General features: G+C 46.2%; 1 long non-coding RNA gene across 1 annotated transcript; it reads right to left on the bottom strand.

Moving 5' to 3' along the window:
• Positions 1-14053: 14053 nt before the first annotated feature.
• LOC141961829 (uncharacterized) lies at positions 14054-19251 on the bottom strand. Its single transcript, XR_012633835.1, has 3 exons — positions 19157-19251; positions 18384-18704; positions 14054-14892 (listed from the first exon to the last, which is right to left on the bottom strand). It is a non-coding gene; the product is annotated as an uncharacterized LOC141961829 (long non-coding RNA).
• Positions 19252-21323: the final 2072 nt, after the last annotated feature.

Raw genomic sequence — 21323 nt, 5'->3', positions numbered from 1 at the left:
ACAGTAACTGGTAGTGAGTTCCAGCCTGAACAATCTGAAACATCTTGTTACAGAAACATCAAAAAATAGGTCGGTCTACATTTCAGCCATAGATAGCTGAAGCGATCTGCTTATTTTTACCTAAACAATCAGGTACTGCAAGCTTTGTCATAAAAAGAAAAAAATATTCTAAAATGGAGCAAAAAAGGAACATGCACATGTTTCTGGTTCTAATTTCTCTCATAGCTTTGCATTAGTTATTCTTTCCTCTAGTCAGTGACCAAGGCAAACACACATTATGTTGGCCACGTGCAACTTTTCAGCAACCTTTGAACGTGGCAGATCAGCTGTGACAGACCCCTAAATTGCCTGGTACCAGGCAGATGTGCAATGCTCCCAAAGAGATGGGAGCAAAGCCTCCTCTGTTCCACTGATACATGGGATCAATGAGGGTGCTGTAAATACTAGAGGGAAAGCCAGCCAGATCTTGCATAAACAGCATCAAGGTCCTTTTGTGTCAGCAGTCAGCACCTCAAAAAATTACCTCATGACAAGGCTTTTGGGGAGAGAACAGTTCTGCACAGCTTTCTAGCTTCCTTGACGCAAGTGCTTGCAACACACACTTACTGAACACACGCTCCTTCAGGGCCAGTTTATGCTTGTTTTAATAGTCTTTCCAAAATATCTTACTGGGGTCATGGGAAGTGCTATGCAGCCAAGTCAAGTGACAAGCATCAGCATGTTGTCAGTATATGAAAGCAAAAACAAACCTTTTTTGAAGGAATTAGAGCATCTAATAACTGAGCTAATCTGAAACACTTCCAGAAAAAACTGCAGCTGGTAAAGGAGAGGTTTTTACCTCCACCTACTCCCCTAGGTGGAACTCCTCAGCACCGCAGATGCAAAGCCAAGCATAGCAGAGATAGCAATATAATCTGGCATAAGAATGTGTTATTCCCAGACTAGACCAGCTAGTCCATAATTTTTAGTACAGCCTCAGACAAAGCTGACTCCCTGTGTTGCCTCTGCCATCTGTGTAATCAGAACAGGTGGATTTATTGTACTTCCAAACCAGTAACGACTGAGTGCATCACAAGCTGTACTATATTCTCACCCTTGTGAGACAGAAAGGCACTACCACCCTCACTTTGGAAATGAGGATCCAAGAATAGGTGAAATAAAACTGTTTAACCAAATTTGCACATAAAACTGATGGCAGAGCAGCTGACTCAGACCCAGTTGGCCTGTCCTCAGGTCAGGACTTTAATCCTTAACACCTTCCTCCCAGCTTGACCTGAGATTTGATCTAGAAGGTAAATACTGATGGATGTGGGTGACTTTTGCATTTGTCCTGCAGGACTGTAGTTCTTGGAAGTCACCTCATTAAGATCTCAGTCTTTGTTTACTTACAGACAGCAAAATTGCTGCACAGAGAAACTAAGCAACCCACAGCTAGTATAATTTCAATGTCCTGTGAAGCCTCTTGGAAATGAAGGTGGTGGGCATGTCATGGCTTTAGAGTCATAATATTTCAGCTTCGATTTCAGTCTGTAATAGGATAAAGCTGCATAGAATTGGGTCACAGGATCTCTTCAGTCAATAGTCAAACTTCCCTAGAGGTTTCAGTTCTCTGGTGTGGGTTTTTTTTAAGCACTAAATATACCTGTGACCAAATTCCCAAGAAAGAAACATCTCCTACATGTAGAAAATACTAACATATTTTTGTTGCTGTTGAGCTTCAAACTCATTCTGTAGAGACAGAACACAGCAATATCTTATCAGAGCCTGTAAAACAATTTTCTTTCTTGCAAAGAGTTCTAGAATTGGCCAAACACATTCTGCAGTTAGTCTTCCCTGAATAAGTCTCCAGAGCCTGCGTGCAAGTAAACCTCAGTATACATCGTATTTTATACAGCAATAAAAGCAACTGCTATCTAGGTGTATAGTGGTTGCCACAATGTCCCCAGCCATATCTGCTCAAAGTCTCAGTAATAGGGTGGAAGTCAGACTCAAACTAGCTAAATAATAGGATTCCCCTTCTGTAGAAATTCTCAATAGCTTGAAACCTAATTTCAAACAGGCATAAAAAAAGGTTTGCAAGTCTCCTATGAAATAGAAATCCTGTAGAATTTATTTTCAGAAACACTGATACATGATCTTTTCAAGATATCAGAAGTAGCCCAGGACTTCTGTAGCTGTTGAGTAAAATTACCATAGTTGGGTTTTTTCTGTCCCGATAGCAGTGCTGCTCAACACTGAATAGGAAAAACAAATTTATTTGGGAGTGAGCAACAACAAAACTGAAGTCACATCAGCTTCATTCAAAAGCCAAGCTTCCAGGTTGATGGGACAAGTGAAGTCCCATCTTGGCCAGCCAGAGGATGCCAGGACTGTGACCACAGGGCAGTAATTCAGAGACAAACCTTGGAAGCTGTGTTTCTGTGCAGCACCGAGATCAAACGTATGATACAACAGGGGAGTTATCCAACAGAAAACTGACAATTAAAGTTTGTCAAACCACATATGTTTCCAGGCAATATTTCTGCTTCAACACATACACATTTTCTAAGTGCTTCATCTTTGTTGAAACATTCCTAACAAGCTGTATTCAGTTCTGCTTGCTCCCAAAATTACAATTTCTTCTCATAGAGGCTACATGAGAGCTGTCATTAGAACCGTATCAATGCAGATCCTTTGAGCATGCAGATGGACAGTCTAATTCTGTCACATCAGCTGTAGCAAATCATGCACACGTGCTGCCTTAACCAATTTGTCATGGTACTTGGAAACACACTGGGCCACTCTAAATAGACAGCATTGGCCAGCGCTGCGACTCCTCCTTGGGTACTGCAGAGTCATAATCTAGCATAGGTAAATGCTTTTCAGAGGGGAACCGCAGAGATCAACTTTGTTTTGGAAACAAGCACCTGGACGTCTATAAAAGCACGGGACAGCTAAGAAAGAAAAACACGTCCCAATTAACCACTAATGACTGACTTTCTTTTTCTGTCAAAAAGACTGTGCTGAACAAAGCAAACCTAGAGCTTGGAGTATTTAAACAAAAACGTGAAGTAGTGCATTGAGAGACTATAAATGGAATGTTATTTCTGCATCCTTTTACACTACCACCTAGGAACGCACAGCACTTGGTACAGCCACAGTGTTGGGGCCGTGGAGCTCTCACACTGTGATAAGCATCCTGAGAGGTGTAAGATGCTCTGAAAATGATTGAATTCTCTATTAACTTATAACAGAAAAAACAGTCACCTTGGTTGCCACAATCAGAGAGGTCATAACAGCGTGTGAAGACCATCCGATCCCCACTGTCACAGTAGTCATTGCCAAATCATTGCTGGCAATCAGGAATGCTGGTACCCTGAGTAAAGGCAGGAACAGCAGGACAGAGTGCTAGGGCCACCTAGATACATGGCTACATCTTCACATGTGGTCTGAGAGCAGCTGCGAGCACAGCCTGCTCGATGACCTGCCCCCTCACAGAAAGCCCCCAGCCTGACTGCAAAGTAGCCTAAAAAATGCTCCCAAGCATGTGACATCCCAGGAGATGGTCTCCAGACCCACTCTGAAGTCTTGAAAGAGTCCTCTGGATGTGGTGGCACCTCTACATCTGAGTGCTCTTTGGGGCAGGGATTGTTTCTTGCTATTGGCTTGTATCAGGCTTGAAGCCTGATGTCACTCTCATGGGGGTGACTTTTGGACCAAAAAGGCCTGCATTAGCTGTACTAGATGCATTGAAGTAGATGTGTAAATGCATTGAAGCTCATTACTGACCAGGGAACGGCAGGCTTTACAGACCTGCGCTCATCTGTACAATCTCTGTATCAGGCACCACATTTCATCCCTCAGAAGGATTTCATCCACCATGAGAGATTTTCTTTTCCACAAGTTCAAACTTAGAGGAGTTAAAATAAAAAGGGCCTCTGCCCCAGCTGCACAAATAACAATATTTCTAGGCAGAACAAGACTGAAATGGAGGTTAGATAAGCAAGGCCTTGGCAGCAGGAAAAACAAACAAAGCCAGTCCCTGCTACGCCCACTGAGAAGCAGCTTGTTTTGCCATCAGCAGTTTGTCACACAAGACCTTCAAAGACTCACAGGCAGGCAAGACCAACTCAACAAGGTTTCTGTGAGCCCAGCCAGGAGGAAAAATGGCTCCTGGCTAGGATTATCCCAACCTGGGTGTTCCCAGTGTTGTGAGAGGAAAGCAAGGCTGGGGCTCAGTAGCACACCAGCAGGGAGATGCTGGGGGGCAGAAGGCTCACCTGAAGGCTCCTGTATGCCCCGAGAACAGGGATGTTCAGAATGGCCCAGTGCTGCTGACAGTGCCAGCATGGCTGTGCTGAGCCCAGCTGCACCCCCAGCCACCTCTGCCCTCTGGGACACCTTGGCCTTTTGTGCTGTGGGGAGGCTGGCTGACGAACAGCTTCTTGACTGAAGGGATGATTCAGGTACAGCTCTATTGAGAGGAAACTCTCGTGCTACGACGGCAGCACAGAACACAGCATCTCTTTTTGCTGCTTGTCTCCTTTCCCCTCCTGCACCCCCCTCAGCTGTCTCCCTTTAATTTTATTCCCAGAGCCCAGAGATTGCTTTTAACAAAGACGGTTGAGTCATTTCCCAGCCCTGATGTGCCATTTACCAAATGCTTCAGATGACTGATGTCTTAAGAAAGAATCCAGCCTGTTCCCTTGCTGCACTTCTTAAAGCAGCTGAAATGGAGCAATTATCCCCAATTTTGGTGACAAAGAACAAGAAGTCCTATCATTATCACAGCTTCCCCTTGGAAAGGCAGTGGGTGAGAAGAGGAAATACATGAGCAGTGTCACAACAGTAACAGGCTGATGCATGCCATGAGCTGAACCAGCTGTGAGTCTGCACCAGGAAGGTGTCTCTTCACATGTGGAAAGAACAAAACCTGTGTGAGATTCACCTGGGTGTTATGGGAAGGCACTGCTGTTTGATGGCAGGCCCAAGGGAGCAGGTGTGCCCCTTTAAAGGGCCCCCTACCAGAGACCTGCCACTGCACCCGGGATCCAACACTCTACAGGGACATGAGACAAGACCCACGCCACGCAGCCTGGGCTCAGCAGAGTGTCACATACCCAGGACCTTCTCAACAGACAAGGCAGCTCCATGGGGAGGTGCTTAATAGAGCATTACTCCGCCTTTGGCGTTTCAACCCAACACTTGCCTCTACAGGGACAAAATGCTGTCAGACAGCTCCCAGGTAACCTTTGCATGAGGCTACAGAGCATTTCTCCATGGCTTCATGTCCACCACAGGAAAACATGCATGCCTTTGGCTTTTATTCCCTTCCATGCATAATCCCATAGGGATGCTGAAGGTCAGCAGAGGAATGGCCATGCCTGTGATCCCCAGGCAACAGGGGCATCTGTTGTGGATGTTGGCAAGGAAGTGTAGGTAGCGCCTTGCTGAGCACTGGGCTATCTATCTCAAGTGATCAAAGCCATACAGTGCACCCCTCCCTCGCCCCACTCCTGCCATCCACCCCCAACAGTCTCCCACCCTTTCTCAGTCACCAGTTTTCCAGGCACATAACTGATAGGCCGCTGCCGGGATCAGAGGGTGCCTGGTGTGCTCCAGCACGTCTGTGTTCTCACATGCCCCACAGCAACGATGGGACACTTCGTGGGAACAAGGCGGGGAGGCAGCGGTCACAGTGGCTGCCAGTAGCACAGCTCTCACCCTGCTCTCTACTCCACATAGGACTCATGTGCAGCAGTCTGGAAAATTTCAGCTCTTTTCAGGCATAATGTGGGGCCAACAGATGAAGAAAGGACAAGTAGAAGAGTCAGGGAAGCAGACAAGTCAAAACTCTCAAACCTGAGCTTCTTTGCATGTCCCTTAGGTGTGCATTCAGGCACAAATATTTAGGGGAACTTGGATGTTTTCACAAGTTTCAACAAGCAACATGGGAAATCTTTCACTGACCTGGCCTGTCCCTTAGCCGGAGGGCCGTACCACTCCAGCATTTTCCTTTCTACTTTCCCAACCATTTTCATTGCCTTCATATTCTGCTACTCCCCACCGTCCTTGTCTTTTCATGGCATGTGTCTCCTCCAAGTCACCACATGGACTTTTGAAAAGTAGGGACCAGTTATACCTCTTGACTCAGGTCACTCTCTATCTCATAGCTAAGGCTCTCCCTGCTCCTCTCTCACAAACCCAGCAAAGCGCCTTTCCCCACCGACTGCTGCCTCCGGTCCCCACTCCAGCCAGCATGGACACATTACACACCAGGACAACCACCATCAGTCACTGCTGCTCACACTTTGCCATTTTAAGCTCAAACCTACACAATACAACCATGCAAGTCCCGGGCGTACCCTCCTGCTCCCCTCTCATCAGCTTCTGTGATTTGCTAAAGCCTGATCCTGAAAGTCAAAGGACAGACCTCAGCTCTCCCAATCGTCTCCCTGCACCCAGCCTTCAAACCGCTAACTAGGTCCAAATGAAACAAACTGAGGAGCAACCCCAGGCTTGAGCCTGCCCTTTTACTGACTTGACACCTTACAGTGTTGAAATAAAAGTGTGGAAGAGCAGAATAAAGGTATAGACCTACACTTAGGTATCTGGAAAGCTATATGTTATTTGTACTTTTGGCAGGAGACTGACTTTATAAATAAGTCAGTGCATCCTCATGTGTATGGGTTTGAGCGTAGCCTGTAGCCTGTATCCCTTGGATAAAACCCATGCACACCTTCCCAGCCACAAAGTATAGTCCCAGAGAGCAGCTATTTCAGGCATTTTGTGTTTTATAGCAATATGAATACCCTTAGATGGAAGTCACCATTGCTCTGTGTCAGAGTCACTGATCCAGCCTCGCCAAACCACAGCAAAGTTTTCTTTAAAGATGAGCTCTTCTCTCCCCAGAGCAGCGCCCTGCCTCAGACACCAGTGCCTGTCAACTCATTTCTCTGTTGTCATCTGAAAGAAGGAATAACAAGTGAAAACCGCAAGCCAGGGTGGCCTGGGAAAATTTTGACAGCCTGACAAAGGAAAGCAGAGGAAGTATCTACTTGTTTATACATTTTCAGATCTTCAAATAAAGATTTCTCTGAAAAAACATCGTGACTTCCTCTAACCAGATGAAGAAAAGAAGATGTCAGCTTGTATCTCATCAGATTTTCTGGTGTAAAAGCTAAACCAGGTATTTAGATGGATGATGCCATTCAGTGACAGTAATGTCCCTTTTGCGAAGCACAACCTGCATTTAAACACACAGACTAAACTAAAACCCACCAAAAGAACAGAGCGTACAGAAACTACAAGCTACCCACTCAATCTCGCAGATGCAAAACAACTGAACCCACAAAGAGGAAAACAAACAGGGAAGGCAGCCGGCTCACAACACCTGGCTTGGGCGGCAGAGGGTGTGTCACGGAGGTGGGCAAAGGGCTGCACAAACAGAGTCCTGGGCACACGGTCCCCCGTGCCACCTCGGAGGCCCCTCGGGGAGATGCCAGCGGTCCCCGTTACCTCCTGCCTCTGCCAAGCTTCTCTTCTCAAGCATCAGAGCACATTTCTCAAGAGGAAGCACACTTGCAGAGCTGCAGTACCTCCAGACTCCCTCATCCAGTGAACACACTCTTGGCCCCTGTTAATTTAGGTACTTCAGGAAGAGCAGCAAGACTGATCTGGGAAATCGAAGGGAGAACTTAGACAGGAATAGGATAGACAATCTCAATAAAGGGTACAACAACAGGATTACATGCCATTGGCACAGGACACAGCAACGGAATTTCCCTTAGGTATTAAGTCAAAACCCAAATCCTGATGAGGGTGGTCAAGCAGTGCAACAGGCACCTGGAGAGGCTGTGAAATTGCCGTTCATGGAGATATTCAGTAATGGACCAGCTACGGCACCGAGCAACCCAATGTGGTTTTGAAGCTGGTCCTGCTTTGAGCGGATGGAAGGAACAGGTGATCTTCAGAGCTGTCTTTCAGCCTAAATAAGATTTTACAACAGTGTTTGATCACAAGTTACCATTAAGTATTGGAATAAATCATGAGCTTGAGAATGGCTATTTACAGTATTTAGGAAAGAAACTGTGATCAGGGTTAAGAAATCAAAAGATGGAAGATTTGGAAAATTCCGTTAGTAAAATAAACATGATCAAATAAGTTTTATTGATACCACAGGCCAGTTGCATGCCTGACATTCCTAATATTGCTGGACACATCCAGGATGGGAAAGGCCCACTCAGGAGAAATGGAGCAGCACCTTCCTCCACCTTCAAGAGATGACTTTCCTTCCTAGCGTCCTGCTGCGCATTGCAGTGGTGAGGGCAAAGGACCCGCTCTGGGAGGAGGCAGGAGTGACCTCTCCTGGAGACTGCCAGCCCAGTAGTCCTGCTCCAGGGATGGCAGGAACCCAGCCACAGGCTCCAGTTGCCTCCGTTTGGCCAGAGCATATGAAAGAGGCTCCTGGCAAATCTCTGCAGGCACTCCAGTGTCAGCCACATCCCCCAAGAAACACGCCTCACAGCAAACACCCTCCGTACCGCTTTCAGACTGACATCTTCTGCAAACACATCTTCAGCCAAGACGTCTTCTGCAAGCATGCTTGTTTTGTATTTGGCATCAGCAGCATTACCTGATAATGAAGTGCTTGCTATTTTATCCTTAAATATGGAGTTCTTTAAGCAGATGTTGGTACAGAAGACATATCTATATATATAATGTGCAGGGCCTATTCTAGTTAGCCTCTCACTGGTGTAGAGTAAAATGCAGAAAGGTGACTGTAGTGAGAATTATTAAAAATAGTAACCTAATTAGTCACATAATTATATAATTACAGAAAAATTGGGGTTGTCAGGAACCTCTGAAAGTCATCTTATCCAAGCTCCTGCCCCAAACAGTTGTGATTAGGTGGTCAGGTTTCTCAGGGGCTTCTCCAGTTCTGTTTTTAGTATCTCCACACGTGGAGATTCCCCTTTCGCTCTAGGAAATGTGCATACCTTTTTATTAAAACGTACTTTGGCGAGATCACTACTTTATTTAATGTAGATAACTGTATCTGTATGTTTACATCAGGAGGCATTTTACAGCCCCACTTGGCACGCTCGTATAAAAACAGCAGTCTGAAAAAATAGTATTGCTCCTAGGAAGCAGGTAGCATTAAGAATGATACAAAAATGGTGGGCTTGGAAAGACAAGGAGCATGCTCAGCTGTACAGGCCCACCTAGGAGGCTGTCCAGCATGACAGATTCATCCGTGCAATATGGTGGTTAATACATCCAGACTGGGATCAGTCATACGGGAGCAAAGGATGACGATGGCTATGTGTGTACAGTGGAAGCCAGTTTCTTGTGAAGTAGCATCTCTGTAAAAGATGATTACAAATCTGATTCTAACCAGACATCGTCAGTTGAACACGATCCCTTAACATGATACTGTTGCTAGGACAAATGTGATTCTTGGACAAACAAGTAGGAGAGTATCACATCATAGCAGAAAGGTGACATTACCTCAGTATACAGTGCTGCTGAAACAGCAGCAGAAACTATGACGCTACTTTGAAAGAGAAATGTGTGTTTGTATGTCAGTGTTCACAGTTTAAAAACAACACAAGAGTTGTCGAGTTCAGGAAAGAGCTTCAAGAAAGATTCAGCATCTGGAAAACATACTTCTAGCAAGAAACTTAAGAAGGTCAATCCAAGTTTATCCAACAGAAGGTCAAAAGATGACTTGAACACTGTCTATAATTACCAGCACAAGAAGAAATGATTAATATTAGGGCTCTTTAATCAGGCAGAGAGGAAAAAAAAAAAAAAAAAAAAAAGAAGGAATATAATTTGATGCAGTGGTTGGAAACAGAAGCCAAGCAAATTCAGATGAACTATGGGGAGCACTATTTAACAAAACCCGTTAACCATTAGAATAATTTACCTAGGGATGGAGTAGAGCTTCCACAGTCTGACATCTTGAACTGAAGACTAAACAGCCTATTTTCAAAGACACATTGTATCTCAAGAAATGTTGAAGCAAAAATTATTGAGTGAGATTCATTGCCAGAACAGATAACCATAAAGTTCCTACTGGTCTTAAGAATGCGAAAAGTGCCCAGGAAGAATGGCGAAGAGCTCTGAAAGTGCTGAAAGACATCAGAGCAAATTGAGCTATGTTACAGAAGAGATTTTAATTTCTATTAGAAGTTACAAAAGAAAGTGAAATCTTATTTTTAAATGCCACAATTTCTTTGATAAAGAAGAAAAATCCAGTGAGAAAATCCATGTAGCTGCCAACAAATGAGGAGAAAACAAAAAAGACAACACAGAGCAGTAGTCCTTTTCTGCACAACTTGAGCAAAATGAAGTAAATCCAGATTAATTTTGGTGGCCCTGAGAGCAGCATCTGGCCTCTCCTTTCAAATAAATAAGGCAGACATTTGTACTCTCACAAAATCAAACACAGAAAACAAAGAAAGGTGTCAAAATTGCGATCTAGAGATTGCTACATTTCTTTGGGTATGCTCTGCCCAGCTTTTGAAAGCTGGCCTTGTGCCTTGTGTTTTTGCATCTTTGCAGAGGCTTTGTGGGTGCGGAATACCACCAAACCAGCCACTTTGTGCTGGTGCCAGTGATAACTCACAGTCGCACGCTGCGAGGGAGAGTCAAGTGGGCTGGCAGAGAAATGGCTGGGAAGCGTGCTGTTTTGATGTGAAACCAGATGGTGTTTCGGTGGTGTTTTGCTTTGAGATTTCTGGGTTCACTCAAATCTAGGAAACTCAGGAGGAGACTACCATAAGCAGATGAAAACATACCCAAATAACAAACAAACACTTTGCACAAGCGCCCCTGCACACAGTCCAGGAGAAACGTACCCTCACGCCTGCCCGCTGGAGCCGTGCTGGGACCCAGAGCGGAGGAGCCGTGCCGTGAGCGAGGACACGCAGACAGTGGGAGATTTACAAACCCGGCTCCTTGGACGCATGAGAAAGGAAACAGGAACTCAAAACAGAATAATGCTTTACAGAAGACATTTTTTTCTAAAATAAATCCCAAACAACCACCAGCTGGTTCTCATTTCAGCCCGCAGATGAACAGATTTCAAGCAGAAAAGCAGCAACAAATGCCTCGATGATGCTCTGCAGGAAGCAGAGAGGAGACCATCCACACTGGACTCACCCCTGGGACTTTCAACCCAGGAGGTTGCACCCTGTCAAGCTGGCCTGGGTCAGGGCACCTGCACCCTTGCTGCTTCTTTCCCAGCCCCTGGGTGCATCCCTGGGAGGTGTAGGACATGGCTGAGCTGTGGGAGATGAAAGAAAAGGCTGTCCCTTCCTTTCACACCCTTGAAGATGTGAGGGTAAGGGTGGAGGGAGGCACAAGAAGAGAGCTGGAGTGGGATGGCCACAAGAAGCAAGACTTTCGCAGGTCCTCTGCAGAAGGGAGGACAGGGCCTGTGCTGGGCTCCCAGTGGTCTTTTGGGGACAGAAAGCAAAGCTGTCTGCCAGCTCCATGAAGTTTTTCACAACTTCAACATAAGGGAAAATGGCTGACGGCCATAGGTTCTCAGGAAGCATGTCACCTTCCTCCATGTGCAACCAATCTCCACATGCACCCTCCTTCATGCGCTAAAAACTCCTTTATCTCAGCAAAGAGAGGGAGTGCCCCCTGAGACCAGCTCTGCACAGGTCCTGCTGTACTTGGTCTGAGAGCCTCTCTGCTTGGGCTTCAAAACTTTTTAAGTCATGAGGGTTCAAGTTCCATGAAGGGACAATGACACGCAGATGTAACTTGCCGTGGACACGGTCCAGTCATCCAAAGATGAGCACACCTCCTCCCCAGGACTTACCCTCTCCCAAGCCACCATCCTCAGCCACAGGGATCTGCCTGATGGAACTCTGGCAACCTGGGCAGCTTCAGCCAGAAAGCAGTGGGAAGGCAAGCAAGTAGTGAAATGGGTTTTGTAAGATGGCTGCACATCTCCTGCATGCCCAAGGACCACCCCTGTGCCAGGAAGGGGGACTGGAGCTACTTTCACAGGGTGCATATAAGGCTTCTCCAAGGGGGTGTATATAAGCAAGCTGCTCTGGCTAATCATTTGCAGCAGGACCTTAATTTCCTTCAGCCCTTGAGGAGAAGGCAACAGGTGGGTTGAGGTTGGGACGGTGCACATGTGTGCGTGCTACAGAGGTAAACTCACCCTTTCCGATGTCTAGCCCACCCTTCCTGCTTCATGGGACTCTTGCTGGGGGAGCTGGCTCTAGAGGTGCTGCAGGATGGTTTGATACCCACCGGAGCTGGGGTCAAACAAGGAGAGGCAATGCAGGAAGGAACTAGCACAGTGGGTTCGTGGCAATCACTGTCTCTCATGTGAGCAGGCCCCTGTGTGCTTTTGAGTCCTTCCCACCCATACTACAGTCAGCATCCTTTAGTGCTAAGCTTAGATCATAAGCTTCCTGGGATAGATGCCACGTGAATTTGTGTATAAAACAGAGAGAGAGAACATGCAAGCTTTATATAAACAGATACCAGAGTAAGGAACTCTACCACGGTTAACATACCCGCAGGTCAGCTAGAGTCCTTGTTATGATTGCAGATGATCTCTCAAGTACAGTTCATCACATCAAGGAATGTGCATTTTAAATATCTGTAATGTATCATGCACAAATACATCACTATGTAAACAGTACACACACACACACACACCCCTCAATACTCCTGTATTACATGGTTACATTTACCTCGTGCTCTCTCCTCGTCAAAAAATCGTCTAAATCCTGCACACTTTTCAGCCATCCTGTTCCAAGAGCAGCCTGGACTTGCTAGTTAATGACACATCAGCTTGTTGTGACAGATCAAGAGGATTGATTAGTTTTTTATGATTCTGGAAAAGCAGGTTATGGTTTCTTTGAGACTAAATAGTCCCATTTCTCTGACTGTTCCTGCCACTGAACAGCTACCTGGCACAGAAAGCTGACAACCCTGGTGAGGGAGAGGGCCAAAGAGGAGCGCAGGAGGAGCAGGCAGTAATTCTTGCACTTGTTTAGAGCTGGACTAAAAATAGAGATTCTTGAACCTGTTTCACTGTAAAAAGCCTGCATAATTCAGACAAGTTTTACCAGTAAATTGCAGCTATAAAGGAAAAACCCCACAGCCTTAAAAGGTCTCTTGAAGCCCATCCAAAACAGTGTTCTGTCCAAGTGCCCTTTATGACAGGGCGGAGGAGGAGAGGGTGGGAAAGCAGATGCTAAAGGCAGCTCTGGCCTGCGGGGGAAAGAGCAGAATTTGCCCCCCGCCCCTGAGTTGTGCCTACCGCCGGGACAGCATGTTCGAGCGCCCTGGGCTCAGGGCAAGAGGCAGTCCTTCGCTTACTCATTTCTGTACTACCACCCCCAGTACATGCGCACACCTCATACTGCCTCTGCTCTGGGAACTGACTTCCACCAAGGGAATTGCGGGAAATGATGAGGAATCTTTGCTTGCCAGACTGCAATGCTACGCTTTTAAGAAAAGTTCTGCCCCTGCTTTTATGCAAGTGTCCAAACCCAAACCTTAAGTGCATTAAAAAAAAACCCAACAAAACAAACCACAAAACAAAACCCAAACCAAAGCAATACAACCCCCAGATACAGAGACATAATTCCTCTGCTTGTTCAGGTAAGAACTCCCCTTTGTTTCTACAAACCTGTGGGTGTAAGGAGTTGATATTCTCCATCAGTCTCCTGCCTTCAAGCCTTATTTCTGTTTTTCTCTCCCTTTATTCCTTAAGCCCCTGCTTGCTTCCTCCTTCCTTCTCACAGTCTGCTCTCATGTCTCTGCAGAAGATGCTATAGTCAAGGGTGAACTCTGGGCAAGCTCATCCTTGGCCTACAAAGAGTTTCCCCACAAGTACTCAATTTTAATTCACCAACTCAACTCCCACTTTTAGATATGCAGAGATGCAAATCTTCTTTAACTATGAATCTTAAATTCACTACATAAATCCAATGTCTTAAATGTCCCCATCACAAGGTGAGGAGCAGCACCTGTCCCTGAAAATACAGGTGAGAGAATACAGCTGAGCCAAGGTGAACAAGATGGGTTTATTCTCCAGTCAAAAGCATTGCGGCACTTTTAGTAGTCACGAGGGTGCCCAAGCTTTACCATATAATATACATATCAAAACTGACCTCCGTGGCAAACCTTTTATCAGAATAAATCCATTTCTGTAGTGAGGAGGAATAGCTGTGACAAGGCAGTTGGCACTTCAGGCTGTGCATGCAGGAGTGCATGGGTGAAAGGGCATCTCTGTGACTCAAACCCGTTGCTAGGACCATTAAATGGCCTTTCCAACGTTCCCTGCAACCATTTGGACTCCTCTCTGGCACTCTTGGAACCAGCTCTACCTGAGACCGAGACACTTTCATCTCCATTTGCCCCAGGGATATTTACTGAACTAGTAAATCATCATCAGCAGCCTCCCCAAGGTTCCAGCTGGCACAACAGGCAAGGCACCAAGGCAGGACGCAGCCAAGAGATGGGGCAGTGAGCCAGGAGTGACTGTCCCCTCTGTGGGACTGCAGGTACCCTGCTTGTTCTGGGCAGCCCAGCCCTGCCGTGCCCTGGGTGTGCAGTGCCTGGAGGTGTGTGAGGGAAAATCCTGCTGGGGTTCCCCACCCAGGACTGCAGCAACATCACAGAGCCGCGTGCATTTACAGGAGGCAGATCTGATTTTCCCATTAAAGATCCACCTAGAAATAATGGGGGAAGCCCAGGCAGGGAAAACAAGCATAGTGACATTCAGCAGACCAAAACTCTTCCACCTTCATGATAAATGAACTAGTCTGGAGGCAGCAACCAGAAGCATCCCAGTTTGTTGCAGCAGCGTGAGTCATCCTATACTCTTCCCGCAGCGAAGGTTAAAGACTCGACAGCCAAACGTATCTGTGGAAACAAAGAGTGAAACAGAATTGACAGGAGCTGGTAGGTAAGGGCTGCTGTTTGATTTTTGCTGGGACCCTTACGCAAACAAGTTGAAGGAGATGTATTTCACTGGAAACGTGTAACAGCCCTACTGGCGTTGAGATGATGTTACACAACCAGTACGTCATGTTTACTGGCATTTTTCAGACAACAAACACACAGGCCACAAGACCCTGACAGTGCAATGACGGAGACCAACAAAAGCCACAAGGATGGTCTAGTCAGCCTTCAAACTTGCGACAATGTGTGCTGCCTGCTCACCTCCAGCTGACTCTCCTTTCCTCTCACAAAGCTAGTGAAAACCAAATAGGGAGAATAAGATTGGCTAATATTCCTTAAAGGCTTGTTTCCATCTATGTGTTAACATATGAGATCAGTTCTGATACTACCAGGCTTTACCCTTTTAAGTGATATAGAAACCAGAACTTACCATCATTGTGTCATTCCCCATGTCACCCTGAAATGTTTATTGTGACTGGCAGAACACATGAATTTTACACATCGGAAATTACATAATCAGGTCTCAGGTGGGAGGAGAGAGAGAAAAATGAATGGGTGCCATTGTATTCTTGGTGAAGTGCAACAATTCCCTCAGCACAGCAAAGAATTTATCATTATTATGCTGATGTTTGGCCAGAATCACAGATCCAAAACTGCCTCAGGTATCATACACTCAACAGACCTTGTGCACAGTGCTGCTTGCTTGTAAACCCCTCTGATCCGCATTTCAGATGCCTGCTTTTGAACACAGGAGATACCAATAGCTCAAGAGTGGATCAAGTGGTCGTCAAAGTCACTCTGACAAATGCTGGAGGACAGTAAGACATCACGAACGTAGCAATATTTTCCTAAATTTCTCCTATGTCAGCCTCTATCAGGGCCAAAGATCTCTCATGCTCCCCTCCGTCCTTCTGTCAGCTCTTTCTCCCTTGCCTGTCACCCCTTGCCCAAGTAAATCAGGCAGTAGGCCACCACACATATTATTCCTAAGATATTTTAAAATTTATTTAGCACTGGTGAAAGATGACAGCCGCAGAGCCTGAGACAGATCGCTGAGATAGAGCAGTAGGGCAAGCTGCCCAGATACTGTCCATTATCAAAATGCCTTCAGGGAAAGGGGAAATTTAATCTTCACAGCCTGCTCCGTGTTTGCTTCTCTGGGAATGCCAATTAGTGTTCCATGTGGCATTTTCTAAAATATAACTTTGAACAGTTTATGAACTCTGCGAAGATCGTGAACTCACCGGAGACTACTGAGTGGCCATGAGATGACTGTCAAGGAGGATATTTGGACACAAATAGTTGGGGTCATGTTCTAAGCAGTGACTTGGAAACAAGTGGCTCACTAACCTTTTTGCAAACCTTGCTTCTTGCCTCCTAATGATTGCTAAATTGAATCTGAAAACATCCACACTGATGACAGGAACAAGAGCTTTGATTCCTGGGAACAAGTGTTGATGACGGGGGAATCACTGGTTTTAGCAAAGCACCGGTTCCTGGACTCTGCTGCATCAGATGACTGTTTCCTTATTATGTCCCCAAAATCCCCTGGGCAGGGGAACATGCAGTAGAAGCACACCCAGTTATTTTTCAGAGACTTTGCCCTCTGGGCTGCCAAAGATCTGAAGGAACTGGCAGGCAGCCCACTCTTATTCTGATAAATGCTATTTGCAACTAAAAATGGATTAAAACAGCCTCTGAAAGCTTGTCTGCAGGGGAACAAGCAGTCTTCTTCAGAGATGCCATTAGCAGAAAGATGTGGAGAGGGCTATTCTGAGGGCTGCTTATTTTTGGGTTTCACCCCACTTTGTTATTTGCCCTGACCAAAGCAGAATAAAGAGACTATAATTAGCACCTGGGGCACTGTCGATGGGAGCAGCAAACAGGCCCTGGCCAAAACCCAGACTCAGGGTTCCTCTGGTTCTTCATCCATTCTCCTCCCTACAGTATGGACCTAGGGAACCTGGGCTCGGGCCACCGTGTCCATCCAGAGAGCGTGGATTCTCTGCTGACCACAAAAGGCAACATCAGGAGCTAGGCACTGGACATCATTTTTGCCCATGTGATCCTGCTTCTGGTCTTTTGGAAATCAAATCTTCCCTTCACAGCTAGCTGGAAGTGAGTGAGATGGCAGAGTTTTAAGGATTAACAGAGGGTAAGTACCAATTTCCCGCTACCATTTTTAATCCTTAAATAGCCATATGCTGTTTAAGGGAGGGAGAGGTGAGCTGAAGCTGCTAGGAGCCAGGTGCAGAGTGAAAAAAAACCAGAGGCTGTGGTCTTAGAAGACAAGCTGGGTGGCAGTGGTAGGGAAGATTTCCAAAAGTTCATCCTGCTGCTGTAAGACAGCAGCTGACAACAGCGGTGAGAGTTGCAGAGTGAGTCTCTGGGCCCAGTGTTCACCCCACACCCTAAATGCTAGAGCTTTTTCTGTCACCAGGGTTAGCTGTCACAGCTCAGCTTCTCGGATGGGACAACCCCACCAGATCCCAGATAGGCCTAAAAAAGAGGAAGATGGGGATCCTGCCTTCGTCTGCTGAGATGGTTGGTCTGTACCCCCACCTTGTCACCGCCACAAGTGACCCCAGCCCATAGACCAGGTGTCCATCACAATCTCAACAAACTGCTCGTTAACTCTTCCCGCCCTCCTGGGTTAGTGTACCTTGTCCGAGGTCACAGCCTTGTTGCACAGAGCAATATTCGGGCTTCACAGTGAGGTGGGTTACAGGCTGTTTCTTAGAATCATCTCAGAGTTTTGTACTAAGAAATTCCCAGCTGCAGCAGGGACATAGGACACCAGGGATGCTCGTAATCTCCCATGTCGTGTTCCTGCAGCACCTCTGAGTCGTTGTGGCTTTTGGCCCTCTTTGCTATAGGTCTGAAGCTGGTTTGAAATAAAAGCACTGTGGGCAGACGGTGCTCCCTGATCTGTGGTGGGAAGGATGCAGGGCGCAGGTGGGAAATTCTCATCTCCAGATGTTAGAGTCCCCAATTCAGTGGCAAGCCTTCTTTAAGGTGTACCATGACTCAAGAGCTTTGCTGTCTTTCCCAGTTTTCTACAGTCTCCAGCCTCTTTCTGGGCTACATGGGACTGCAACAAGCCTACATGACCAGCCTCTTCTTCTAGTTGATACTCAGGTAATCAGCAAGCCATGAAGAGAAATTTCAGTTATTGCTGATACTAATACTGCACCAAAGGTGGCAAGCTTACTACTGCTTGATAACAACAGCCTCCTGCCTCTCTGTAAATATATTTTTGCATTAAGACTTCTACTTTACACATTCACTGGTTAAAAAGATTCATATTACAACTAAGGAATTAACAAATTATACCTGTGTTTGTAATGAATCATAAATGAATGTACAGTATTTTCCCTTGAAAGCTTCATGTGTTACTGTAAGGATCTTGTAACACATCAGAAGTTCATTTCACACATCACCATAATCCTTACCTTTCTCCTCCAGATATTTGCTGAAACGATCCTGTGCACAGTCCTTTTGATACGGATTTGCAGCTCGTGGATCTCTGCACTGGAGTTCACGCTCCTCTGCTCTGTTAACTCATCTGCTACGAACCTTCCAAACAGGCTTTCTGAATTGAAATCTCCCTCCTTTTCTTTTTTTCTTCACAGGCAGGTGAGAAGTAAAATGATATATTGATGTGCCCTCAATACTGATATATTGATATATCCCCTCAAAGTCCAGGGGGTCATGGCCCAGATGAAAAGCAGATGTAACATCCAGTTTTCCTGCTTAGAAATCCACGTAAACCCCTGCATAAAGAATAAGAAATACAAAATGCCATTAGTTTTCTGTTGCCTTTCAGTTAGCTGGAATAAACTTACAAAGAGACATGATTCATAAGATGGGTAAATATAAAGGGTTGTTTCAAAACCTGATTGACACTCATTGTCATAAATATTGATGATACGCTGCAACGTTTCTTCCAAAGGGGCTGAAATCAAAACTTTTTCATCTGACAGAAGGTATTTCTTGCCTCAGATGTTTCAAACCCCTGGAGCCTGCTTCAGTGCTGACCTAGAGATTTCTCCCTTGGCACTGTTACTGCTGTCACGCTCTTGTATCACACTAACATCCACAATTTTTCTGGTTGTGAACAAGCTGCAGCGTTTTAAACAACTGCTCTGCGGTACATCATCCTCACTGACACTGCTGTTGACTCCTAAATTTGGCGTGTGACTCTCAGAATTGTCCACAAACGTACTTTCTTAAGGGATGCTGCCACGGCCGTTGTATCTACTGGGGCTGTGTGATTTCCATGCACATTTTCTGCCTCTGGGGGAGAACACTTGCTGCTGATTCTCCTCACTGTTTAGCTGAAAAAAAGTGGCACTGAGGCTTCACATCACCAGTAAAAAACTTTGTGTTGCTACTGGCACTAAAAATAGCTGAAGTCATGTAAATAAGTCATGTGAATAAGTAATGGGCAGACTAAAATTGTATTGTGGCACCTGATTTTCATGATGGAGCTTCTAGGAGAAGCTTTTCAAGGACAAGATTATCATGCATTAAAAACAAACAAACAAAAAAAAAAAAACAAAAAAAAAACCAAACCAAAACAAACAAAACCACCAACAAATAACTCTCACAGGCTTCTACTGATACAGATTAGTTACCCCTCCAGCCTGCAGACAATCAGCCACCACCGTGAGAAAAAAGCTATGGTGTTTCTCTTTCAGTGAGGCCTCTGTGTTCCCTCATTGACTCATTCTGATATGAAGCTGCTAGGAAGTCATGATTATTTTTTAATAGTTGATGCATTTCCCCTCTTTTTTTCCCAGCCTACCGAGAATACTGGAATCCTATTTTCAAGTTTTTTCTTTCCATAGACAGGAAGTGTGGAAAGTGTTATAAAAGCAAAAGCAGAGATTTTTGCCAGACCAGAGGCTTCCAGGAGCCAAGACAGTAAGAAAAGAATCGTCAAACAGCAGAATATTTACAGTCAAACTGCAAGAGCTGGGACTCAGAGCTGAGTTACAGTGATGTGAGTTACCATGAGTAACCAGCCGTGTGCAGGATTATGGTGAGGCAAATGAGATGAAGATGAAAGAGGGTAAGATGATCAGCTGCAGCATGGACACGCAGGCAGCTGGCCCAACTCGGCAGCTTTGCTGCAACTTGCTATGGCGTGGCAAAGCGATGGGGCATGGGAGCCCTTTGCAGCCCCGAGCCCTTCAAAGCAAACCCTCCCTTACAGATGTCTCTGTCACCGAGGGCTAGAGCAAGTGACAGAAGCAGGAGAGACGACTGCATGGCACCGCTGAGCCTTCCCAGCGTGGGCCGGGTGTGCACCCCTTGAACCCGTGCCCCAGAAGCCAGGGGAAAGAGCTGTCGCTGCAAGAGGGGAGTCACAGCGCCCAGGGTTCGCTCTCGCTGCCCTCTCACATGTCCCCTCCATCCCCTTCCCATGCCACCTACAGCCAATCCCTCTTTTTATGCTTATCTGTTTCCTCTACAAAAATATTCCCTCTCCAGCTTTAGGTCAGTTACCTCCTGTCCCCATGCAGCCAGGTTTAACAGCAGCAGTGACACACCAGCTGTACCAAAAACGCCTCCAGAGGCAGCCTGGCTTCGGGAAGATGGAAAGGCAATTCAGAAAGCAAATTCCCCAAAATCCCCCTGGTCCACAGCCCAGAAGCAGCACTTCAGTCGTTACTGCCGTGGTGGCTCTTAGGGAACGTTTGGGGTGTGACAGGAGCCATCGTGCAGCGCCAGACATATCATGTACTGGCACAAGCTAAATGAGAGGCTCTTCCCCTGTAAACTCCAACCCTACCAGCTATAAGAGAAAGCAAAGCTCAGCCCTAGAGAGGACAAAACTCTATATACCCGGTACCACAGGAGAACCTTTCGGTGGTGGGACAAGTGTCCCACAGTGCCCAACTCATCCCAGCACTCCCTGCCTGCACCCGCAGCTGGCTCTGCTGCAGGTGAGCTGCTGGGCTTTCATTTTACAGGGCAGTTGACTCTAAATGCTAAAAATTATCAGGGAGATTTCCTCACCTGAAAGTCAAAGGGACATTTTAGCAGAAGTGCCCACCTCAGCTTGTGGTCATAGCAGGGCCTGGTGCTGGGGATGTCCCATAACCCTGTTTTCTCCCCAGTCCCCCCAGTCTGATCCCGGGGCTGACAGACCTCACTCACCTCACAGGGCCTTTTGCAGCAAGGAGACAGGACTAGAAATTGGTGGCAAGAAATGCAGAGTAAGGGAAATATTTTGAGACAGGCTAAAAATAGAGCTCTGACCCTGCTCATTTATATATAGCGAGGTCTATACGTGCACTTGCTGGCAGTAAGTCAGCATAGGGGCAAAGACGTCCCTGCGATGTGCGCAGAGAGGGAAAAGCTGAAAGAGCAAAATTTCTGGGTGC

This window comes from Athene noctua, chromosome 6 (genome assembly GCF_965140245.1).
Source record: "Athene noctua chromosome 6, bAthNoc1.hap1.1, whole genome shotgun sequence".
NCBI lineage: Eukaryota > Metazoa > Chordata > Aves > Strigiformes > Strigidae > Athene > Athene noctua.
This window is presented reverse-complemented; position numbering and strand designations above follow the sequence as displayed.